Genomic DNA, 24,611 nt, shown 5'->3' on the forward strand with positions numbered 1-24,611 from the left:
AAATGAGACAGTTAACGTAGTAAAGGAGTTTTGCTATTTAGGAAGTAAAATAACTGATGATGGTCGAAGTAGAGAGGATATAAAATGTAGACTGGCAATGGCCAGGAAAGCGTTTCTCAAGAAAAGAAATTTGTTAACATCGAATATAGATTTATGTATCAGGAAGTTGTTTCTGAAAGTATTTGTTTGGAGTGTAGCCATGTATGGAAGTGAAACATGGACTATAACTAGTTTGGACAAGAAGAGAATAGAAGCTTTTGAAATGTGGTGCTACAGAAGAATGCTGAAGATAAGGTGGATAGATTACGTAACTAATGAGGAGGTTCTGAATAGGATTGGGGAGAAGAGAAGTTTGTGGCACAACTTGACTAGAAGAAGGGATCGGTTATTAGGACATGTTCTGAGGCATCAAGAGATCGCAAATTTAGCATTGGAGGGCAGTGTGGAGGGTAAAAATCGTAGAGGGAGACCAAGAGATGAATACACTAAGCAGATTCAGAAGGATGTAGGTTGCAGTAGGTACTGGGAGATGAAGAAGCTTGCACAGGATAGAGTAGCATGGAGAGCTGCATCAAACCAGTCTCAGGACTGAAGACAACAACAACAACAACATATTAATCAAGTTCTGTTTAAAGTTGGTCACCGTCAATCTGCTACTCTAAGCGTGCAAGTGGCATTTCTATCGTCTGACCTAACGGCAGAAGATAAACACGCCACGGTAAGACCACGAGACATACTGCTGGCACTCGCCTACTTCGTTAGAGCGACAAGTCAAATAATCTGATGGTGTGTGTACCGAAGGTCTTACAGTACGCACACTACACTATGTCATGCAGGACACTAGTAATACTGTAGACGAACATTACAAGTTTGTTCTTCTTACTCATCCACATTAACCTACATTTTTGCACATCTATAGATTGCTGCCATTCATCACCTCAACTGGAAATTTTGTCTAAGTTGTCTTTTACCTTCCTACAGTCACTCAACTTCGACACCGTACCGTACACCACAGTATCACCAGCAAACAGCCGCAAATTGCTACCCTGTCCGCGAAACAGCAATGGTCCTGCTACGCTTCCCTGGGGCGCTCCTAATGATACCCTTGTCTCTGATGAGCACTCGTCATTGAGGACAACATACTGGGTTCTGATACAAAACCCTTTCAAACGCAAAATAAATAATATCATTTTTTAAACTTTTTTTATTTTATTAGGATATAACTCATACAATATTATGGAAAAAATGCGAAAAAATTTTCGTGCAGTATTTCGGCTTCAAATGAAACCACTGCACACTAAATGTGGTGGCTTCAAATGAGACCACCACCATAAACTTCATTACGTACCGTAAGCTGGCCGAGGTGGCCGAGCGGTTCTAGGCGCTACATTCTGCATCCGTTGAGCTCGCAGGTTCGAATCCTCCCTCGGGCATGGATGTGTGGTTTAAGTAGTTCTAAGTTCTAGGGGACTGATACCTCAGACGTTAAGTTCCATAGTGCTCAGAGCCATTTGAAGCATTTGAACTTACCATAAACTTCATTACTTTCCGTGCTGATAAACACAAAGCAACTTGGCAGGAAGAACATGTCCATCTGCTTCCATGTGGATTACTTTTTGTGCTGCAGTGTACACATCTCCTCGATGTGCCGTGTACTGGCAGATGTTTCGATTCTGTTGTACGTTTTTTCCACTGGAACATCAGTTTTACACTTTTTGGCGCATGGTTCAGATGATGCGCTTGGGTGACCAGACTGTCTTTGAAAACACTGGACCCTACACAACCAGCTACAACACGCCATTGAAATTCCTTTAGCTTTTTCTTTTTATTCGGCTTGGTTAGTCGAAACAATATAAACGCGTTTCCAACAGAAATATCAATCGTATATCAAAACAGTCTGAGCCACCAGCGTCTAAATTTTATGTCAATTGAATAGAAACTATTCATCGTGTCCGCTTTATCTACACATCCCGTGTTCGAATTATGAGATTTCACTATCTGTGTGCAAGGTACTTTTGTAATTGTGCCATCCTTTTCTTTCCTACCGACTTCTTTCAAAGTTACAGGTGAGTCAATCGTTGATAGCAGCGAGACAACACGTTTATCTTTCCATTTCATGCATGCAATCGCATAAGAACGAACTCACCAGCCACTTTCTCCTCTTCGCAACTCTTTGTCCGGTTTCAGAGGAGGAAGTCCTTTCCTGTGGGCTCTAATGGTACCACAGGCTAGGATACCATCAAGTTTTAGTGTCCGTAAAAGTGGAACACTAGTAAAAAAAAATTGTCAAAATACATGTGATAGTCTTTGCCTTCTAAGCCTTTACACAATCCTCTCTCGCAAACATTTCTCCACTGCACCATCTGATTTCCCAGTTGTTGTTGTGGTCTTCAGTCCTGAGACTGGTTTGATGCAGCTCTCCAAGCTGCTCTATCCTGTGCAAGCTTCTTCATCTCCCAGTACCTACTGCAACCTACATCATTCTGAATCTGCTTAGTGTATTCATCTCTTGGTCTCCCTCTACGATTTTTACCCTCCACGCTGCCCTCCAGTACTAAATTCGTGATCCCTTGATCTCTCAGAATATGCTCTACCAACCGATCCCTTCTAATAGTCAAGTTGTGCCACAAACTCCTCTTCTCCCCAATTCCATTCAATACCTACTCATTAGTTATGTGATCTACCCATCTAATCTTCAGCACTCTTCTGTAGCACCACATTTCGAAAGCTTCTATTCCCTTCTTGTCCAAACTATTTGTCGTCCCTGTTTCACTTCCATACATGGCTTACACTCCATACAAATACTTTCAGAAATGACTTCCTGACACTTAAATCTACACTCGATGTTAACGAATTTCTTTTCTTCAGAAACGCTTTCCTTGCCGTTGCCAATCTACATTTTATATCTTCTCTACTTCGACCATCATCAGTTATTTTTCTCCCCAAATAGCAAAACTCCTTTACTACTTTAAGTGTCTCATTTCCTAATCTAATTCCCTCAGCATGACCCGGCTTTATTCGACTACATTCCATTATCCTCGTTTTGCTTTTGTAGATGTTCATCTTATATCCTCCTTTCAAAACACTGTCCATTCCATTCAACTGCTCTTCCAAATCCTTTGCTGTCTCTGACAGAATTACAAAGTCATAAGTGAACCTCAAACTTTTTATTTATTCTCCATGGATTTTAATACCTACTCCGAATTTTTTTTCTTTACTGCTTGCTCAATATATAGACTGATTAACATCGGGGTGAGGCTACAACCCCGTCTCACTCCCTTCCCAACCACTGCTTCCCTTTCATGCCCCACGACTCTTATAAATGCCATCTGGTTTCTTTACAAATTGTAAATAGCCTTTCGCTCCCTGTATTTTACCCCTGCCACCTTTAGAATTTGAAAGAGAGTGTTCCTGTCAACATTGTCAAAAGCTTTCTCTGAGTCTGCAGATGCTAGAAACGTAGGTTTGCCTTTTCTTAATCTTTCTTCTCAGATAAATCGTAAGGTCAGTATTGCCTCATGTGTTCCAATATTTCTACGGAATCCAAACTGATCTTCCCCAAGGTCGGTTTCCACCAGTTTTTCCATTCGTCTGTAAAGAATTCGTGTTAGTATTTTGCAGCTGCGACTTTTTAAACTGCTTTTGTTGGGATTGGAATTATTATATTCTTCTTGAAGTCTGAGGGTATTTCGCATGTCTCAAACATCTTGCTCACCAGATGGTAGAGTTTCGCCAGGACTGGCTCTCCCAAGGCTGTCAGTAGTTCTAATGGGGTGTTATCTACTAACGGGGCCTTGTTTCGACTCAGGTCTTTCAGTGCTCTGTCAAACTCTTCACGCAGTATCGTATCTCCCATTTCATCTTCATCTACATCTTCTTCCATTTCCATAATATTGTCCTCAAGTACATCGCCCTTGTACAGACCCTCTATATACTCCTTCCACCTTTCTGCTTTCCCTTCTTTGCTTAAAACTGTGTTTCCATCTGAGCTCTTGATATTCTTACAAGTGGTTCTCTTTTCTCCAAAGTCTCTTTAATTTTCCTGTAGGCAGTATCTATCTTATCCGTAGTGAGATAAGCCTCTACATTCTTACATTTGTCCTCTAGCCATCCCTGCTTAGCCATTTTGCACTTACTGTCGATCTCATTTTTGAGACGTTTGTATTCCTTTTTGCCTGCTTCATTTATTGCATTTTTATATTTCCTCCTTTCATCAATTAAATTCAATATTTCTTCTATTACCCAAAGATTTCTACTTGCCCTTGTCTTTTTACCTACTTGATTACTGCCTTCATTACTTCATCCCTCAGAACTACCCACTCTTCTTTGACCTATCCATTTCCCTTTTTAAATTTTCTAACCTACCTGCCCGATTAAGGGGATCTGACATTCCACGCTCCGATCCGTAGAACTCCAGTTTTCTTTCTCCTGATAACAACGTCCTCTTAGTCCCCCCTGGAGATCCGAATGGGGGACTATTTTACCTCCGTAATATTTTATCCAAAAGGACGCCATCATCATTTAACCATACAGTAAAGCTGCATGCCCCCGTGAAAAATTATGGCTGTAGTTCTGCCTTGCTTTCAGCCGTTCACAGTGCCAGCACGGCAAGGCCGTTTTGTTAGTGTTACAAGGCCAGATCAGTCAATTATCCAGACTGTTGCCCCTTCAACTACTAAAAAGGCTGCTGCCCCTCTTCAGGAACCACACGTTTGTCTGGCCTCTCAACAGATACCCCTCCATAGTGGTTGCACCTATGATACAGCCATCTGTATCGCTGAGGCACGCAAACCTCCCCACCAACAGCAAGGTCCAGGGTTCATGGGGGGACGTGAAAGTTGGTGTCAATGGAAAACTGAAAACTGAAGGTGAAGGTATGCTGCCAGTTGATTTCTTTTTATATCTATCTGGGGACAATATGCCAGAACACATAGTATTCCAGACTAAGTTTTAGTGCCTGCAAAAGTGGAACACTAGTAAAAAAATTGTCAAAATATATGTGATATCCTTTACCTTCTGAGCCTTTACACAATCCTCTCTCCCAAACATTTCTCCACTGCACCATCTGATTTCCCAGTATATACTCCAGAATCGCAGATATATCCCATTTTGTCAGCTCTGACCCATGTTTCGTACCCCCTCTTGATGGCTTTTTAGGCATACACTGTTTGAATGATATTCGCCCTTCGAATTCCAACATGCATTCGTCAACATATTGCTCCTTAGTTGGAGTATAACATTCTTTGAACCTTGTCAGTAATTTATTTATTAGTGGTCGAATTTTATACAATTTTTCGTAACATTTATTCCCTTTTTGTGGCATTGGGGCATTGTCATTTACGTGTATATGAGATAAAATCCAGTTGAATATTTTCAATGACATAAGTGAAGAAATTTACTGATCTGAGTTCCTTGTGTAATGACCAACAATCACGATATGCGCAAGGTTGTTTGACATCCATTAGAATATTTAGAGCCAAAAACACCTTGAGTTCAAATTTTTCAAGAGGTCTGTAATTCTGACCTTTCTGAGTCGCATAAAGATCAGTCTGGAATACTATGTGTTCCAGCATATTGTCCCCAAATAGATATAAAAAGAAATCAACTGGCAGCATACCTTCACCTTCAGTTTTCCTTTGACACCAACTTCCTCTAAAAAATCGCCAAAGTGCATCTTACTGTCTTCCCTTGCCCATGTAAAATTCTGACCTTTTTAGTGGCACGTTATCTTCAGAACTGAAACTGTAATCAGTGTCATTTTCAGAACGATTATCACTTTCACTTTCAGAAACAACATTAGATATCACTGGTCTTGTGACTTGTGAATCAAGATTACTGTCTTCAGCTAAAATATCACTTTCATTGTCACTGGTACTGTCAATCTCAGAGTGCACATCAGAAGGAATTTCTTCTAAAATACACGCCAGAACTTCCTCATCCTTTAATTTGCGAGCAAACATTTCACGAAACTGAAATTAAAAAAATGATAAGCTTCTAATACTACCCCTGCAGCCGCAGTGATTTCAAAAGAAACCACCAGAGTAAATACGGAAAAAGTATATTATTTTCATTATTGTTGCAATACATATAGCATATACTTATATAAGAACGTGGTCTACTGGCCATTAAAATTGCTACACCAAGAAGAAATGCAGATGATAAATGGGTATTCGTTGGACAAATATATTAGACTAGAACTGACATGTGATTACATTTTCAAGCAATTTGGGCGCATAGATCCTGAGAAATCAGCACCCAGAACAACCACCTCTGGCCATAGTAACAGCCTTGATACGCCTGGGCACTGAGTAGAAAAGAGCCTGGATGGCGTGTACAGGTACAGCTGCCCATGCAGCTTCAACACGATACACAGTTCATCAAGAGTAGTGACTGGCATATTGTGATGAGCAAGTTGCTCGGCCACCATTCACTAGATGTTTTCAATTGGTGAGAGATCTGTAGAATGTGCTGGTCAGGGCAGCGGTCGAACATTTTCTGTATCCAGAAATGCCTGTAAACGACCTGCAACATACGGTCGCGCATTATCCTGCTGAAATGTAGGGTTTCGCAGGGATCGAATGAAGGGTAGTCCACGGGTCGTATCACATCTGAAATGTAACGTCCACTGTTCAACGTGCCATCGGTGCGAACAAGAGGTGACGGAGACGTGTAACCAATGGCACCCCATACCACCACGCTGGTTGATACGCTTGCATGGCGATGACGAATACACACTTCCAATGTGCGTTCACCACGATGGCACCAAACACGGATGCGACCATCATGATGCTGTAAACAGAACCTGGACTCATCCGAAAAAATTACGCTTTTGCCATTTGTGCACCCAGGTTCGCCGTTGAGTATACCATCGCAGGTGCTCCTGTCTGTGATGCAGCGTCAAGGGTAACCGCAGCCATGGCCTCCGAGCTGATAGTCCATGCTGCTGCAAACGTCGTCGAACTGTTCGTGCAGATGGTTGTTGTCTATCAAACGTCCCCATCTGTTGACTCAGGGATCGAGACGTGGCTGCACGATCAGTTACTGCCATGCGGATAAGATGCCTGTCACTCGACTGCTAGTGATACGAGGCCGTTGGGATCCAGCACGGCGTTCCGTATTACCCTCCTGAATCTATCAATTCCTTATTCTGCTAATAGTCATTGGATCTCGACCAACGCGAGCAGCAATGTCGCGATACGATAAACCGCAATCGCGATAGACTACAATCCGACCTATATCAAAGTCGGAAACATGATGGTACGCATTTCTCCTCCTTACACGAGGCATCACAACAACGTTTCACCAGGCAACGCCGGTCAACTGGTGTTTGTGTATGAGAAATCGATTGGAAACTTTCCTCATGTCAGCACGCTGTAGGTGTCGCCACCGGCGCCAACGTTGTGTGAATGCTCTGAAAAGCTAATCATTTGCATATCACAGCATCTTCTTCCTGTCGGTTAAATTTCGTGTCTGTGGCACGTCATCTTCGTGTTGTAGCAGTTTTAATGGCCAGTAGTGTATTATGAATTTGAGAGTGGATTACAAGGATGTATTGAGTGTCTGCATAATTCTTAGTAGTAGATTACAATCATTGCAGGTATTATAACAGATTATCATTTGAACCATTTATTGATCTGGTCCTCTTGTTGCATGTTTCTATATGGTATCTCTCACAAGACTGTCCACATAGTGTACACTTGAAAACGTTGGACGGTTCGTGGTATGTTGTATTTGCACAAATTTCATGGTGGAATCCGTGTACTGCAAGTCTTGTAAGTACGTCTCTCATCTCAAAATTTGCTGCTGTCCAAGTGCGGTCGATCATGGCCCCGGATCCATAGAAAGGTTCTCCGATGCTGATGGGTCGGAAGTAAGAACCTTGTCCTTAGATGCTCTATGAGGAAAGATTCTCGGGCGAGAAGGTAGACTAATCTTGATCTTGTGGTTTTTGCTACCCGTAATGCTCTTTTGATATGGGTTGCTTTTACTCTTTCCAATGTTTCTAAGTTCTTTTCATTTAGGCATATCCATATGATTTCTATCCCATAAGCCAGTATCGGTATTATTTTTTATTTGAAGAGTGCCATAGCTGTGTCTAGATTTAGTGTTCTGATGGAACTTATTTCGTTTATCGCTCTGATGGCTTGTGTCGCTTTCTCTGTTGTGTATTTAGTGAAGCACTTTGCGGACGGCTGGAGTGTTATCCTTAGATATTTGTAATCTTTTGTGATAGATATTTGCTTTCCTTGTAGTGCAATTCTTGTCGTTTTTGGGATTTGCCCGCCTGGTCTGAATACCATCATTTCCGTCTTGTCGGTGTTGATTACGAACTTGTGCTTTGTGCACCAATTTTCCAAGTCTTCTATAGTCTCCTGTAGTTTCTTTACGTTTTTTGAGCCTGTCACAATGTTGTCCGCATAGGCATATGCTTCGACATCGTCTTGAGCGATTTCCATAATGTCCATTGCTGCCGGAATGAACAGGAGCAGGCTTAGTGGGTCTCCTTGGAGTACTCCTTTTGTTTGCCTTATTGGTTCAGACAGGTCGAGGTTGTCCGAGATCCTTATCTCGTTCCATTCATTTATGGAGTTTATGATCCTTGTCCAGACGCTGTCTCTTCCCAGGGTTTCGTCGAGAATCCTTTTTTACTAATGATCGATCGAGGAGGCCGAAGGCCCTTGTGAAGTCTATGAATACAGCATAATATTTTTGCTTCTTATCGATGGTTTCCCACATGTTTTTTAAAAGCAGCTCCACTGCTGTGATAGTGGATCTTTTTTCCCTGAACCCGAATTGAGATTCTGGGAGGTGGTCTTCCAAAGTGTGTCTTATTCTTCCTGTGATTAGTTTTGTGAATACCTTAAAAGGGTTGTTTTCCAGTGCTGTTCATCTGTATTCATTTGTGTCCTTTGGGTCGCCCTTCCCTTTGTGCATTAAACTTACTATTGATTTCTCCACTGGCCTGTGATTTTTGCTGTTTTCATGCATTTTTTGTAAAGTTTTGTCCATGTTGGTGCTAGTAGATGGGCTGTGTCTTTAAGGTATTTGTTGTAAAGCATGTCCGGTCCCGCTGATTTCATCCTTTTTGTTGATTCAATGATGTTTCGGACCTCATTTGGAGTGAGTGGGGACCAGGCTGGCATCTCTTGCGGTGTGAGCTCTTGACTTGCTACCTGTGCTCCTTCTCTACCATCTTTGTTGAGAATGTCTCGTCCATTCTCCCATGCTTATATAGTGTGACTGTGCCTGCTTTCGAGGGCGGATTGCAATACATGGGTCTCTCCTGGCTTCTTCAGCTAGTCTTCTTCCCCGTGTTCCATTCTCTTCTCCCTTATTAGTGTTATGTAGGATCTTCTTTTCTCAGTGTATGTTTGTAGTAGTGAGTGCTTATCTGTGTCCATTTTTAGCCGGTGTAAAGCTCGGTGTACTTCTTTTCTTTGCTGATAACACTCTTGATCGAACCATGGCTTAGCTCTTCTCACTTTCCTGGGGGTAGTTGCTTGTTTTAAGAGTTTCTCCAGTTCAAGCGCTGCCTCCTCTACATTTGAATTGTCGATTAAGGACTCAATTTGTTCTATCTGGTCGTGGTATTCTTCCACTTTCCTTGGATCCAGTCTCCTCGAGAGCGGTCTCTTGTCTTGGTTCTCTCTTGCCTTCCAATCACTTTGTATGACTATGTTCATCGGGATGTGTTTTCTTATAGGCGTGTGGTTTCCATTCCAAAGTGGGCTTATGTCCCCTTTTATGTTTCCTCTTATGAGGGCGATATCAATAGCACTTTTGCCATTATGGCAGAAGTACATAGGGAAGTTTGTGTCATTTAGCAGGATGAGGCCTTCTTCTTGTAGTGATTCAATTACTAATTTTGTTTTGTGATTCTGTACATGAAACCGACAGTTTAGATCCCCTGCGATAAGTAAAGGGATGTCTTTCTTGCTCTGTCTTACTTGTTGGCCCAGTTCATCAATTGTGTCTATGGCCGATTCGCTTGGCTGGAAGTAGGTTGCTAATATTGTGATGTGTTTTACTTCTATTAGAATGGAGTGATTTAGTTCTATTGTAGCTATAATTGGTGTTATCCACGGTTTCAGTAGGACTGTTATTCCCCCTTGGGGTCACCCCCTTTCTCCTTGCTTTGCCAGCATATTTATGCTATAGAATTTCGGGTGTTGCCAATGACCAGTGAGAAAAGTTTTTGTGAATATTGCTACATCATAACCTTCGAGAAAGTCTGTTGGAGCTTTGCATGCTGCGTTTTTCAATCCTTCTACATTCCATAACATTATCTTCATGTTTTTTCTCCTGGTTTTGTTGTCTCCGGGTACATCTGGTTTTGACACTCTAGTACCGGTGTGCTTCTCAGATTGTCTGCTATGTTGTGGCATTGCTGGTCTTGGGCCAGTGAAAATCCAGAGTTTCCTTCTATGACAGCCTCTTGTAGGTTGGCCGTTTTCCGGCTTTATTATATAGGAAGTCCTGGTCCCTGATAGGTTTCTTTTTTTTTTCCTCCCCTCCCATATCTTATCTGTCGGGTCTCTGATGACCTTACTTCTTTTCCTGTTGTTTGCGTTAACTGTTCCTCTTTTGGCGGTGGGGGTGGTGGGTCCTCTTCTGTTGGTGATGATGTTGCTTCTTTTTCCTCTATCGGGCATGGTGAGGTTTGTGGGTCTGCTTTTGTTGCTGATGAGGTTGTTTCTTTTTCTTTTATATGGCACAGTGGAGACTTCCCTGCCTCTTCCTTCCTTGGTAGTATTATGGGTGTCTGTGTCTGCCCTTGTAGTTCGTCAAATTTGTTCAAAATTTCTTTACTCGGAATAGTTTTTCCGCGGTTGTTTCTGTGTAAACCATGCCTTGTGAAATGCTCTCTTTGTGGGCTTGTTGCATTTATGAAAGTCACATGTGGGAAGCTGTTACATATCTTCCTAAATATCCCGTTTGTTCTGGTAATTTCTTTATTTACACTGGACTCGACCATCAAGTCGTGTCTTTGAGGAATGCTTAGACATATACTTCAGAGTCAGTAGCTTTCCCCAGAATTTCCCTCAGTACTCTTCTTGCATAGATACTTTCGTTTCTATAAACGTCGTTTCCTCCCCCTATAATGACACATTTCGCACCTTTTGTTACGGATGTTTCCCAGGATTTCAACACTTCACTTAATGGCGCGCCTGGCTTGGTGATTCCGCTTACTTTTAGTTTGTTTTGCATATTGGCCATTTTTTCTGCTAAGCCTCTTCCGTGGCTGTCTGAGAAGTTGTATACGTCACTCTTTTTATTTCTCCCACTTGTCTTAGATGTATGTTCCTTTGTCGTGTTTCCCTGTTTGTTCGTATCTTCACTAGTATCTGGCAGGTCATATTTATTTCTATTATTCTCACTTGTCTCATGCATATGAACCTTACTTTTAGTTCCCTGTTTGATCGAGTCTTCACTGATGTCAGGAAGTTCAATTTTATTCGTTGTTTTCAGATCGTAATGATTTTATGCCTAGTACTCTGCTCGATTTCCACTTTTTGTTTTTGTTTACGATCCCAATTTACCCCTTGTTTCACACGCCAGCTTATTGTAGGACTAGTAAATGACTCGTTTTCCACTTTCTGTTTTTGTTTTAGTTCCCTGATCGATTTTTCTAGGTTGTTTGTATACTCTTTAGCTTGCAGTAGTTCCTGATCTAGAGTTTGTACGACGTTTTCTTCCTGCATATTTGCTTGTTTTAATAAACACATTGATCGTAAACAACAACTGATTACTCCACAGTCACAAATTGTGCTTACCTTTTGAAGTACGTCCTGTTCTTGTGTATAGCTAGTGTTTCCTTCCTGTTCGTTGTCTTGTTTTGATAAATACGTCGTTTGAAAACAACAGTAGCTAATTTCCCCCTTGTCGCTTTTCATGTTCACTGCGACGAAGCGTTTGGTACATTTTGTATGAATCCATTTTTGACTCGCTGAACATGGTCTTAATCCATTTAGAAGACTTTCACTGCATAGGAAACATTTTATATCGGTGAAATATACGCTTTCCCGAAGCCCCTTACTACTGCTTCTCTACTGGTCACCATCTTATATATGTATACAATAATGGCACTTATACTTGAATCGCCAACTGCAGTTACGTGAGAAATATTGACGTAGTTCAAATTTTAATCGCTAGATGGCAGTACCATCTACCTCCAGAAGCCTGGTTACGGACGTAGGCACTGTACTCTTGCCACAAAATCAAAATATCATGGCTTCAAATGAAACCACATCGTCTCAAAGGGTTAAGAAGCCTTCGAGCTACTGACATATCTGTGAACTTATTGCATATGCTCGTACCTTCGCTAACAGCCTACAATGGGGCATAGCGTCAAATGCTTTCCGGTATTTAGGAACATGGAATATAGAATCTGCCTGTTGCCCCTAATCCATAGTTCCCAGCATACCATGTGCGGAGGAGTATTTCAGTTTAATTTTTCCCAGCGTAGTGTGGATTTCGTCAGGTCGGGAAACTAGTTACGTAGTCAGAGTATTTACAGTCAACAAACACGTAGTGAACTAATGGAATCAGGCAAATCAGGTGCACTCTGAAGTGCAACCACATGTAACTAAGTATTACTATCAAGTAATAATTTTTTTCCGCTCTGTTAAGAACCCAAACTGATGAAGAAAGCCTGTATCCGTTACACCTTTTGTTACGTTGGTACAATGAAAGGCCACTCAAAACTTAGATCCGTAAGCTTTAATCTCAGATTTACAGGTATTTGCAGTATAAAATTTGTAGTGTGCCTCTTTAAGCTTATTCTTGAGACACACTGGTATAACGGAAATATCAGTGCTGCTCTCATACAGGAAGTGTATCACATTTTTTCCAGTTTGTATCACTTAATTTTTATCTCCAACAAGCTATCGATATCGGCGGCCTGCTGTAACTGTTGCGGTACAGCCATCAGCCGCTGCTATGTCTGCCGATTAGAATTTCTCTCACTTTTTTGGCAAAGCTCGGCAAATTTTCCAGGTCTGCAGTTTGAGCCGTAAGGAAAATGAAAATAGCAGCACTTTAGGGAACTATTGTATCTCGGTTTTCGGCTTGCTGCGGCTTCTGCTACGAGAACGTCGTATCAGTTGACATTGTCGCTCTCTAGAAGTGGACTTTCGGACTTCAGTGTCAAGTTCTTCGATCCTCACCAGAAGAACATTCACTCATACGGAAGATTTCAATAGAGAAACAACAAAGCCAGCCGGTTGCAAATAACTTGAGATGAATTTAGTAAAAACTATTGCAGCTAATAACGGCTATGATCACTCGTTAGTTGAAAACAACTTCAAAGTTAAAACTGGCGCAAAAGTGACTACTTTAGGCATCAGTGCTGTTTCTGTCAGTAACGAGTATAAAAGTTTTTTTTCGACTCCATTTTTAGACCCTATTTCTTACAGAATTCGTTGCCTTCTAGTTGCAAAACATGGATGCAAAGTTGCTTTTACAACCAACAATAACCTGCAGAAAAATCTTATTGACAATTTCCAGTCAACAATTGCCCCTATACACAGTTCAGGAGTTTATAAAATCATTTGTGATCCGTCTCCTGTTTATTATATAGGACAAACTGCAAGAGTTTTCAATGTCATGTACAAGGGACATTTATTAGGAAAAAGAGGCCCTAATGTACATAATTAGACTTTTGCTGATCATCTGTTAACATAGAAAGGTGCTGTAGAAATTTCCATTTTATATAAGGAAACGAAAGGTCACGGGCTCTATGTACTCGATAAGCTCTAGATTTTCAGGCATATTTCTAAGAACGTTGGCCTCATGCTCAACGAACAGTTACAATTACGTAACTTTTTTTTTTTTTCAATGGCTTTAACCCACTACTCGCGGATTTATGATTCCTTTATTGTTTACTGTTTTCCGGGTTCTACATCCGAAACATGTTTTTCTTCGGATCTCATATAAATGTGTACTGCTAAAGATTCCTTCATGTAAGTGTTTTTAGACAGTGCAGATGTTTGTGCAAATATTCTACAATACTCTATACTTAACGTAATGGGCACTTCAGTAAAGCCTAATAGGTGGCTTTTGGTTGTGCTTCATTTACTTGACTACTTCGTATTTCCAAAAATCATTAAGCTCTCATCCTTTGATTTTTGTTTTTATAATTAACTGTTGTTTAATTCGATTATTTCTGTTATAATGTCTCAAATGGGCACATGTCACTGTCCGCGCAACTTGTGTCTTGTTTTCGATGCGACAATGTAAGCCACTGGGCCTGCTCAGTCTGATGTTCCTTGCAAGATGTACATACCAAAGGCTGCAACTTTTTATGTTTTGACCAGAGAATGTCTGCTCTAAACTTTGACTATTGCCTTCCCGCAATGTAACGTTACGAAGTTACCTTATCTGTTTTATGACATTTTTCATCTTGGTTAATGTTTCCGTCAAACTTATTTTTCTATGTATTGTTTTCTAGGACTTTTAAATTTTCGTTCTGATGAAGTCATCTTTAGACGTATCGAAAACTAGATAAATGTATTAAACAATTATTTGCAACCGGTTGGCTGTGTTATTTCTCCATTCAAATATACGGTTGCTGGAAGGCAGCAATGCTCAAGACTGTGACGCAGAAGAGTTACACGCTAGAGGGGGCGTTTCCGTTGAAGATGATTGAGTGCTTCACATTTCCACCATCCAATCAGCCATTAGTGCTAATTTGTTCGCATTTTTTCGGAAATTATTGAAATATTTTGGACGCTACCAGGAAGTTTGTCTAGCTAGACAGTCTTTAAAATTTTATCTGAAACGTATATAAGGCTTTTCAGTCCAGAACGGAGGAAGCTGCACACTAATTTTGTCCACTACTAAATTTGTATAACTGTTTGGGATATTACTGTTTCCTTTATTTTCCGTCATGTTTATTTCTTGTTTATATCACGCTGGGGTCACCAGTTGTTGGTATTGTCGTACTATTAATCATAAAACACAGTATTTTATATTCAAAAATATTATTTGGAAACGTTCATTTTGTTACAAGACACATGTCACACACTCTAACAAAACAGGTGATATCTACTAGAGCTCTTATTTTGTGCATCTCAAAGAAAAATAAAGTCAAGACAAGAATTATTTACATAACTGTAGGATGTAAACATAAACATAATCCTGTAAATCGAAATGAAGCAGGTGAAATGAAATGTTCCACTATGTACCTGCTTCACCGTGTACTGCGCTTCCCTACTGTTATTTTCAAAGATCTTTTGAGATAAAGCAGTAATAAAGATGCTAACGTACAGAATATATTTAACAATGAGTATGTATAAAAATAATGACTAATTAGAAAGAATATGAAATCAAAATTAGGAATTAAGTAGCTTTTAGCAGTTCTGCAGGGGGCTGGGTCACCTCAGTATGGCTCTAATAAGATTATAGATATCATTTTGCTTGTGGGATCCAAGAGCTCCCCAGCACAAATGAAAAAAAAAAATATGACGTAGAAAGTTTCTGAAGCACTGAAAGGTCCAACTGGGGACGCTAGAAAACAATAAATTCAATAGATGCTTGCATCAAGTGAGAACAGAGCGAATAAGCACAAGCTTTGAATTCCTTTTTAGTGTAAAGGACCAGTTTTTGCAAGTTCCCCTGAAACTAAGCTAGTACAAATACATCAGTTCTGCAAATTATAAATATGTGAAAGATCAGATCAATCTCACGCTTACATACAAATTCAGATAGCTAAGATCGACTTTTCCTACTCGAATTTTGTTCCTTCGTCAAAAAACGTGCGCTCGCTAAGCAAACTAATCCTCTCTGAATGTTAAAGTTTTGCATCACGACTCTAACGGACAGTGCTGTGTCTAGTGGGACTTGTTTGACGGTGATACGAGTGACACATCTACGCTCGTTATCTAGCGTACTCTTCCGCTATCTCTAGGGTAAACGACTGCTGAGGGCCAAAATATTTACTGGCGACTGCTCGTTCGCTTCCATTCTCTATTGTAGGCGTGCTGTCTGAGCAAACTAACAATAAGTTGACACTCAACGTGATGGCTGTCGGGAGCGACCATAAGGCCCGTTTTATACCACAGTCTAACATATGCAATCGTGACACCCCCGCAGTGAAAATTGTTACCGTCTGACGGTTGGTGCGACACTAGTTCCCCAAAGCAGCCGTAAGATTACGGGTTGCTTTTTATTATTTTTCTAGCTAATTAGTGAAATAATTATTGCATCTTTGCGTTCCAAGCGTCACTAAACTGTCAAGAGACACGAATGACCACGAAATAAATGTAAAAACAGTCGAATCTCACTGATTTAGCGACGTCAAGCTACAACTTATTGACGAAAGAATACTTTCGGATACGCTTGTAACTGCAGCTTACTCCGCTGAAAATGAGAGAATATAAACACATATTTCATGCATGAGGAGCATATATTTCTTTTGTTGTCTGTTCGTATTATGACAGACACTTCCATCGACATGTAACAAGGTTGTAACAAGGTCGCAGTCTTACACTTCACTCGACTTTCTAATACACGAAAAATTTTGCAAAAGTAATTAAGTTTGCGTCAAAAGTGAATTTGCTCAAGATTTTTGCTTTTCGTAGCTCAGACGTAGCAACAATTGTGGAATCGGTTTCTTCTGTGTTGGAAAACAGTCTTATAGGTTTGGTTCTTTTATTATCATGTCTGCGTGACTTTTCCGTCAGCTACAGCTGTTGTTACTTATCTGGTACTTTAAATAATGTAGGTATTGCATTCCATACACGTTTCCTATTTCCATATTCACTGATTTCACTGGAAATTTAGTGAAAAAACTTCACGTTTTTAAGTAGACATACGACTTTTTTCTGCAAAAGGTCAGGCTTTCTGTTGTTACCTGGAATTTTTTGTTCTTAAAAGAGTAAGACATTCTCCACTTAATATCTGTAGGTTACAAGAAAATCACAAATAAGCTTTTCTGTAATATAGCGGTTTACACCCCCTAGGGTCCTCAGGAAACCTAAAAACAGGACGACTGTGGTGTCTTCTTGTTGTTGGTGGTACAGTTTATCGCGCTGCAGACGCTTCCGTTTGTAAAAACCATTCTACAGACCAACACAAAGAATTACGATTCGCTTTCCTTTTCACAATGATGTGTGAAATCATGGGTAGCGAGAAGAGAAGCTCGAAGTATTCACAAGAATTTGTTTTATGAGCTACTCAGTAAGGGCATAAAGAGCTACTAAAATGTAAGTAAGCAGATGTAAATTTGAGACGGGGCAAACAAACATTTCAGTTTCTCCATATGAAAGCAGCCCCTCATATTTGCAAACATGATACTCGTTTTAGAAATTTGATTTCTGCTACAGATCATCTCACAATTATGTTAAGATTTTTTAACAACAGGCGAGACCTGTTCGTGCTCGCAGTATAGTTCAAATTCACATATTGTTCCAGAAATATGTGAAACAATGTACAGATCGCTTAAGGAGGAATTTCTGAAGGTTCAGTTAAGTTATTTGAAGTAATAAATAAATACATTTATTTCACATATGTACATTTTATTGGTAGCACTTTTATTTCCACATCACAATAAACACGTCAGTCATTTAATTTCTTCCTTACATCATCCACAACGCAGCCACTTCAAATACAGCTAAGGGCTGCAGCTATGACAGTCTAATCGCTAATTGAGGTTTTGAGAATCAATGTGTTTGGTGTTATGAAGAATTTCGCTTTCTTCATACTTGAAAATTATCAATGTGGTGGTAGCCACACAACAGCCAATCTTTGAAGTCATTTGATCTTTGATCAAAAAAATCTTTGATCAAAGCTTCCCTTGTACACTGATAAAGATTTGACCAAAGAGTTTTGATTAAAGATCTTTGTCAAAGAAATATGACAGTGTATTACCAGCCTAAGTGGGAAATCCCAGTATGGTCGCTCTCATCAACCAAAGTGCTGAGTGCCAACTTACTTTAGATGGCACTGACAGTAAATGAGGTTAGCGCACATTAGGAGACTGAGGAATTGGACACACTGCCGAAACTCACTATCCTTATGCTGCCACTGCATGCTGCCCAGAAGCAAAGGCTAATCTATATCCATGTGCCACTGCATGCTGCCCAGAAGCAAAGGCTAATCTATTTCCATGTGCGAAAGACATCCGATGATACAGGAATGTTGTTGATAGAAGCCGAAGTGTTGACTCCTGCTTGTGCTTCCAAGTGGAGAAGTCAGACTGCATCTGTACACTTCACACTTCCCACACCAGGCCTAGAAAGCAATTTCGAAGAGGCAGATGGAAGAATATGCCGACTTGATGCTAAGAACATGCGAGTGTTCCTATTGAACAATATTAAGTGAAGTTGTGTCTATTTGCAACAAGAAGTAAAGATTATCACAAGAAGAGCAAATATAATACTGCATCAAACAAAATTGACCGTGTTGAAACAGATGTAGGTCGCAGACAAGAGTGGAAGAAACTGAAAAGAAATGCGTATCTGAGGAGCTACGAGCACTTGTTCATCTTCAGCACTGTCAAGCACATCCCCTCTATCGAACAAGTACTCATAGCTCTTAAGCTATTAATTTTAGAACCCATGTTTACCATCTCCGGACATGGGTTCCCATGTAAAACTGGATCTACTACGTCCCTTCTAGAACCTCTATAAGTGTGTAGCATGAATTGTGAAACACCCTGTATATAGCCATCACTTAACATCTGTGTTAATATGATCGATGCTTTTATTTTCATTATTATCGACGATGGGCTTTAAAGCATCGATACTGAAATCGAAATTACCATCAATGATTTGCCAACATTGTTTATCCCTAAGCCACAGTACCTGCTAAAAAAGACATGCCGTGCATAAAAGAAAAGCGGTGCTGGCAATAAAGACGTGTACGCTACAAAAGCAAGTTTTTTGACACATTACATTTTCTGCAAACATGTTTGGCAGATAGGACCGTATTATGATGCAATGATATATGATTTTATGATCGTGTAATGAAATGATTATTTAATAGTAAGTTACTCCAATAAGTTACTCCTGGTTGGCCGTGCGGTCTAACGCACGGCTTTCCGGGCGGGAAGGAGCGCCTAGTCCCCGGCGCGACTCCGCCCGGCCGATTTGTGTCGAGGTCTGGTGAATCGGCCAGTCTGTGGATGGTTTTTAGGCGGTTTTCCATCTGCCTCGGCGAATGCGAACTGGTTCCCCTTATTCCACCTCAGTTACACTATGTCGGCGATTGCTGCGCAAACAAGTTCTCCACGTACGCGTACACCACCATTACTCTGCCACGCAAACATAGGGGTTACACTCGTCTGTGTGAGACTTCAAACACTCCTTCCCAAATGCTTCTCGAATCATATCATAAACTTCAGGTATCAGATAAGGCTGCTTTCGATAATCGGCTTTGCTATTCACAACTCTGATAGGATACCCCAGTGACAATGGATCATAAGAGCAGCTGAAAACTTCGCTGAAGGTGTTATTGCCTTTCTCATCACAGTGTTCTATTTCGTTAACTTCTCATTCACAAGATGGTATAGGAATCAGTAATTATCGTCGCTCATCCTCAAACAATTAAGGAGTATCCGCTATGAGAAGTACTTTTCAAAGAAATGTCAATATTACTCTCCCCTCTCGGTTGATCATTTTTTTAAACCATAATGACAGTTTTCCTTTTGCCGTATTGTTCATTGTCAAGGTACCCACTGAGGATAGCGATATGCGCGTAGACAGATGGCGGGAGTACGACGCACACACGGTACAAAAGGGCAGTTCACTACCGAAGCTGTCACTTGTACTCAGGTGACCCATGTGAAAAGCTTCGCTACGTGATTAGCGCCGCACATCAAGAATTAACAGTCTTTGAGTGCGGAGTGGTATTTGGAGCTAGACGCATGGGACAATCAATTTCGGAAATCGTTACAGAATTCAACATTCCGAGACCCAGTGCCAAAAATGTGCCCCAAAAATCAAATTTCAGGCATTACTTCTCACCATGGACAACGCAGTGACCGACAGGCTTCACTTAACGACCGAGAGCTGCGGTAGAGTTGTCAGTGCAAGTAAACACGTAACACTGCGTAAACTAACTGCAGAAATCAACGTGGTATGTACGTCGAAAGCATCCGTCAGGACAGTGCGGTAAAACTTGGAATGAATGGGCTATGGCGGCAGACGACCGACGGGTGTGCCTTTGCTAACAGCACGACATCGCCCGCAGCGCCTCTCGTAACCTTATCGGTGGGATCCTAGACGACTGGAAAATCGTGGCCTGGTCAGATGAGTCCAGATTTCAGTTATTAAGAGCTGATGGTAATTTCGAGTGTGGCGCAGACTCCACGAAGTCATGGACCCAAGTTGTCAACAAGGCACTGTAGACGGTGGTGGTGGCTCTGTAATGGTGTAGGCTGTGTTTACAGGGAATGGACTGGGTCGTCTGATCCAACTGAACCGATCATGTACTGGAAATGTTTCTGCTCGGCTACATGGAGGCTATTAGCAGCCATTCAAGGACTTAATGTTCCCCAAACAACGATTTTTATGGACGACAATGCGTCATGTCAGAGCATTCTAGACAATTCGAGTGAGTGATATGCTCACCATGTCACCCGACATGAATCCCATTGAACATTTATGAGACATAAGCAAGAGGTCAGTTCGTCCACAAAATCCTGCACTGGCAATATTTTTGCTATTATCGATGGCTACAGTGGCAAGATCGATGCCGTGCGGGGTATCTGAGCGGTCTAGGGCGCCTTGCCATGGTTCCCACGGCTCTCCCTGTCAGAGGTTTGAGTCCTCCCTGGGGCATGGGTGTGTGTGTGTTGTCGTTAGTGTAAGTTACTTTAAGTTACATTAAATAGTGTGTAAGCCTAGAGACCGATGACCTTAGCAGTTTGGCCCCATACTACCTTACCACCAATTTCCAAATGTTTTCTAACATGGCTCAATATTTCTGCAGGGGACTTCCAGCACCTTGTTGAATACATGCCACGTTGAGTTACTGCACTATGCTGCGAAAAAAGAGGTCCAACACGAGATTGGGAGGAATCCCATGATGTTTGTCACCTCAGTGTTCCGGGACCTAATCCGGAAACCACTGTGAAGTTCAGCATAGCATGATACCACATCTTTGGTTTCTTTCTGTTGCAACCACGTATGGAGTACGGTTAGAATAACTGCTTAAATGCCACAAAACGGCTGCAGTTAGACTAATTTGTCTTTGTGACCTCTATAGAAAGCGATACATAGGACCTTAAGAATGTCTATACTGGCTCTTGAAATTTCGCAAGTAGCTTTTGCAGGATAACTGGCGTCTGTCTTCAAGGGTTTGCCAGTCCAGGCTTTCCAACATTTCCATATGCCAGACAAACCTGTAACCATTAGTGCAGCCCTCCTTTGTATAGGTACAATATCTTCTATTAATCCTGTATGTTAAGGATCCTACAAACGTGAACCATATTGTAAGACGAGATGCAGAAATGATTTGTAAGCAGTCTCTTTTCCAGACTGAGTGCTTTCTCACAGTATCTTGCTTATGAACTCCAGTTTGTCACCAGCTCCACCTGCAATTGAGCGTACATTATCACCCACTCCATTTCATATTCCTGCAAATTGTTACACCCAGGTATTAGATGACTTGACTGATTCTGGCTGTGACTAATTGGTGTTAAAGCACAAAGGAAATAAAGACATTAGCTGCCAGTGGGCATTGATTGCTATCAACGGGACAAGTTGAAAATCTATGCTGGACCGCGATTCAAACACTGGTCTCCTGTTTACCAGGCAGATGCACTGGCCACTATGCCATCTGGACACAGTGCTTCCCACAACTGCATGGAATACCCTAGCACACCTCCTGTCAGGACGCAAATTCTCAACTTATATCACACACTACTGACCTAATGCTGCTGCTCAATAGCCTCATTACTCGTGGAATCACGCTGATTGCCAAAAGAGTTCAAGCCTGGTCTGCATCTGCACTGAAGGGGTCATTGACCACACATCATCTTCATTATATATAGATGGTGTCTGTAGACATGTCCCAAAGAACAGACGCTATTATGATCCTGCAGCCACTATAAATCAAGATACAAAGGAATTAAAGACATTAGCTTCCAGTAGGGGTAAGTAGGGGTAAGTTGAAAATTAGTGCTGAACCAGAATCTGAACGTGGATTTCCTGCTTACTAAGCAGATGAGCTGACCACTACACCATCTCAGTACAGTGGTCATCACAATCACAGCCACTACCCTACCACTCCTCCCGTGAGACCCACATTCTCTACATACTACTGATGTAGAGCCCCTGATCATTAGCTTCATTGCTCGCAGCGTCTGGCCAATTCCTGTAAGAGTTCGAGCTTGGTGGTGCATCTGCATTGAAGCGGTCGGTGGCCACCATCACCTTAATGATATAAGTGTGGTGTCTGCTCTTTTGCACGTGCCTGTGTGTCTGTGTACATGCATGTGTCGCGGAAGACTCCCAGAAAACAAAGCAAACACTCTCCAAATGTGGAGGTGAGTGGATAGAATCGAGTACAGTGCTATACAACACATTTGGGCTACGTGTTGGTAGCTGTGCTACATTTACAAGCAGTTTCGGAACACAGAACGAGACGTTATGTAATGATCGCATGGATAGAACTGACATAAAAATCGATAGTATTGCGAAAAATGACTGGGAATAGGTATAAATTGACCTGATATAGACCGAAATGAAAGGAAATTGAGGAAGTACTTGCGTATCTTCTGGTTGGCGCAGAGCATGGAGCACCAAGAGGAATATGAGAAAACATCAATATGGAAGCGAAGGGAACCAGGAAAGCAGTAAATCTTTTCTCCGTCGAGGTAGCATTATACTGTACGTCTATTGAGGTGCCAGTGATACACACGGGTTGACTACTGTATTTGACGCTTTTCTAAAAGACAGAGAACCATCCGCCTCTAAACTTACTTGCATCTGCGTTAAAGGATAGCAGAGAGTGGACGGGGTGATCGACTGAGATGGAGCTGTAATGAGGTCCGATTAATGGTAGACTGATGATGCATTCTAGAGAGGGAGAAGTGGCTACAGGTCAATTTTTCCACTGTTCTGTTAGGATGCATTAGCTACGTGACATAACCATCGTTCGACTCGTATACAGCCATGTCTCCTGTATGTGATTTAAAGCGCTGTATACTTGCGATCATTAACGGTAAACCTGTCATTCATCAGAGTACTTCCATCTCATATGTGATGAAACGTGACACTTTCCTCTAAACGAACTTTGATTTATGTGATCTACTCCATCCCCCTGTCGCATCTTGGGTGTAAAATCAAGACTTCAGGTTCATAACCAAGTTAGCAATAGATGCTCGTGAGGTACTGCAATCCCCATGAATACATTTCCATGACAGATGTGGTGTTTACAGAGTTAGTGGTTGAATGACTTGTAATTTTCACGTGTCTGACGCAGCTGCTATGCATTTATCTATTTCCTTGTAAGAGGTATCCCGCATTACTATCGATCATTTTATATACAGCTGATGCAGGCATCATATAATTTCTGAACCATGATCTGATGAGAACAGTGGACGCTATATATATCTGAAAAGCTATATTGTGCTTCTATCACGCAGAGCAAATGTTTTCCGGAAGTCGTTTTTTTTTTTGTTTTACTGTTTGATGACATAGTTTGTCGTAGAGAACCAAGAAGAAGGATATATGTCAAGCACTTGAAATATATTTCTTACATTGGAATATTAACAGCGCTACCGTACATGCAACTGATAGGTTGGTAACGCAAGCGATCTAACATTATAGCCCATTTTAAGTGTAGAACGTTGTAGGCTTAGGAGTGCATTTGTTTAGGTTCTCTCTTACTACTACCTTCCAGGTCCTGATCCTAGACTCTGGAATAATACTTTAAAATTGATAGCTTGGTTGATTTACATAAAAATGCTTCGAACTCTGTCCGCCTAGAGCTCCATCATACATAAAAATCATCCGTTTCTTGTTCTTCTTAATCGCCTGCTATTACATCACGGCACTTTGAAATCTGTTAATATACATCAATAAGGAGTGCTAACCTCCTTGACATGGGCGCATCTCGAAAAATCTTGTACACTTGGATGGGTAAGGACTCGGCAAGCTACATTGATTCACGAGACGTGGATTGTAGCGTTCTTCTCCTGGTCGGTTGCAGGACAAATCGGTATTGGTGCTGCAGGACGGGCTGGTCAACGACAGTGCTAGGAGCGTCTTTCACTCTCTAATTTTACTCCAAGACAGAGAGAATGCTCTGTGACTCCCATACGCAGAGAGATAGATCGTAAATTAAGCACTATGTTTGAGGTGTTAGAAATATGTAGGGCACTGTCTGATCTACTTTGATCATGCATGTGTTAGAGAATTAACAAAGAATGGACATACTGCACAGTCATGTATCCACGTTTGCAATGATACTCGCAAATTGGAGAAGGGGTGGTTTAGCTATGATACTGAAATTGGGAAACATGCTGTCACATCATTGGTCAGTGTTGAAATTACTGTAAAATTGTTCACACTATCAACTGTGATGCTTATTATTAGAATATATCGATCGTGTCTTTTCCATCCCATCCGCACACTTGCATGCTTTTGGTTACCACATAATGGTTG

The 24,611-nt window shown here is 41.2% G+C and overlaps 1 protein-coding gene across 1 annotated transcript in view; it reads left to right on the plus strand.

The window, feature by feature from the left end:
* The window catches only part of LOC126272403 (acetylcholine receptor subunit alpha-like), a 272,215-nt gene that overhangs the window by 31,417 nt on the left and 216,187 nt on the right, over window positions 1-24,611 (plus strand). The gene's annotated exons all lie outside the window — the stretch shown is intronic.

Source organism: Schistocerca gregaria, chromosome 5 (genome assembly GCF_023897955.1).
Source record: "Schistocerca gregaria isolate iqSchGreg1 chromosome 5, iqSchGreg1.2, whole genome shotgun sequence".
In the NCBI taxonomy this organism is placed as follows: Eukaryota; Metazoa; Arthropoda; class Insecta; order Orthoptera; family Acrididae; genus Schistocerca; species Schistocerca gregaria.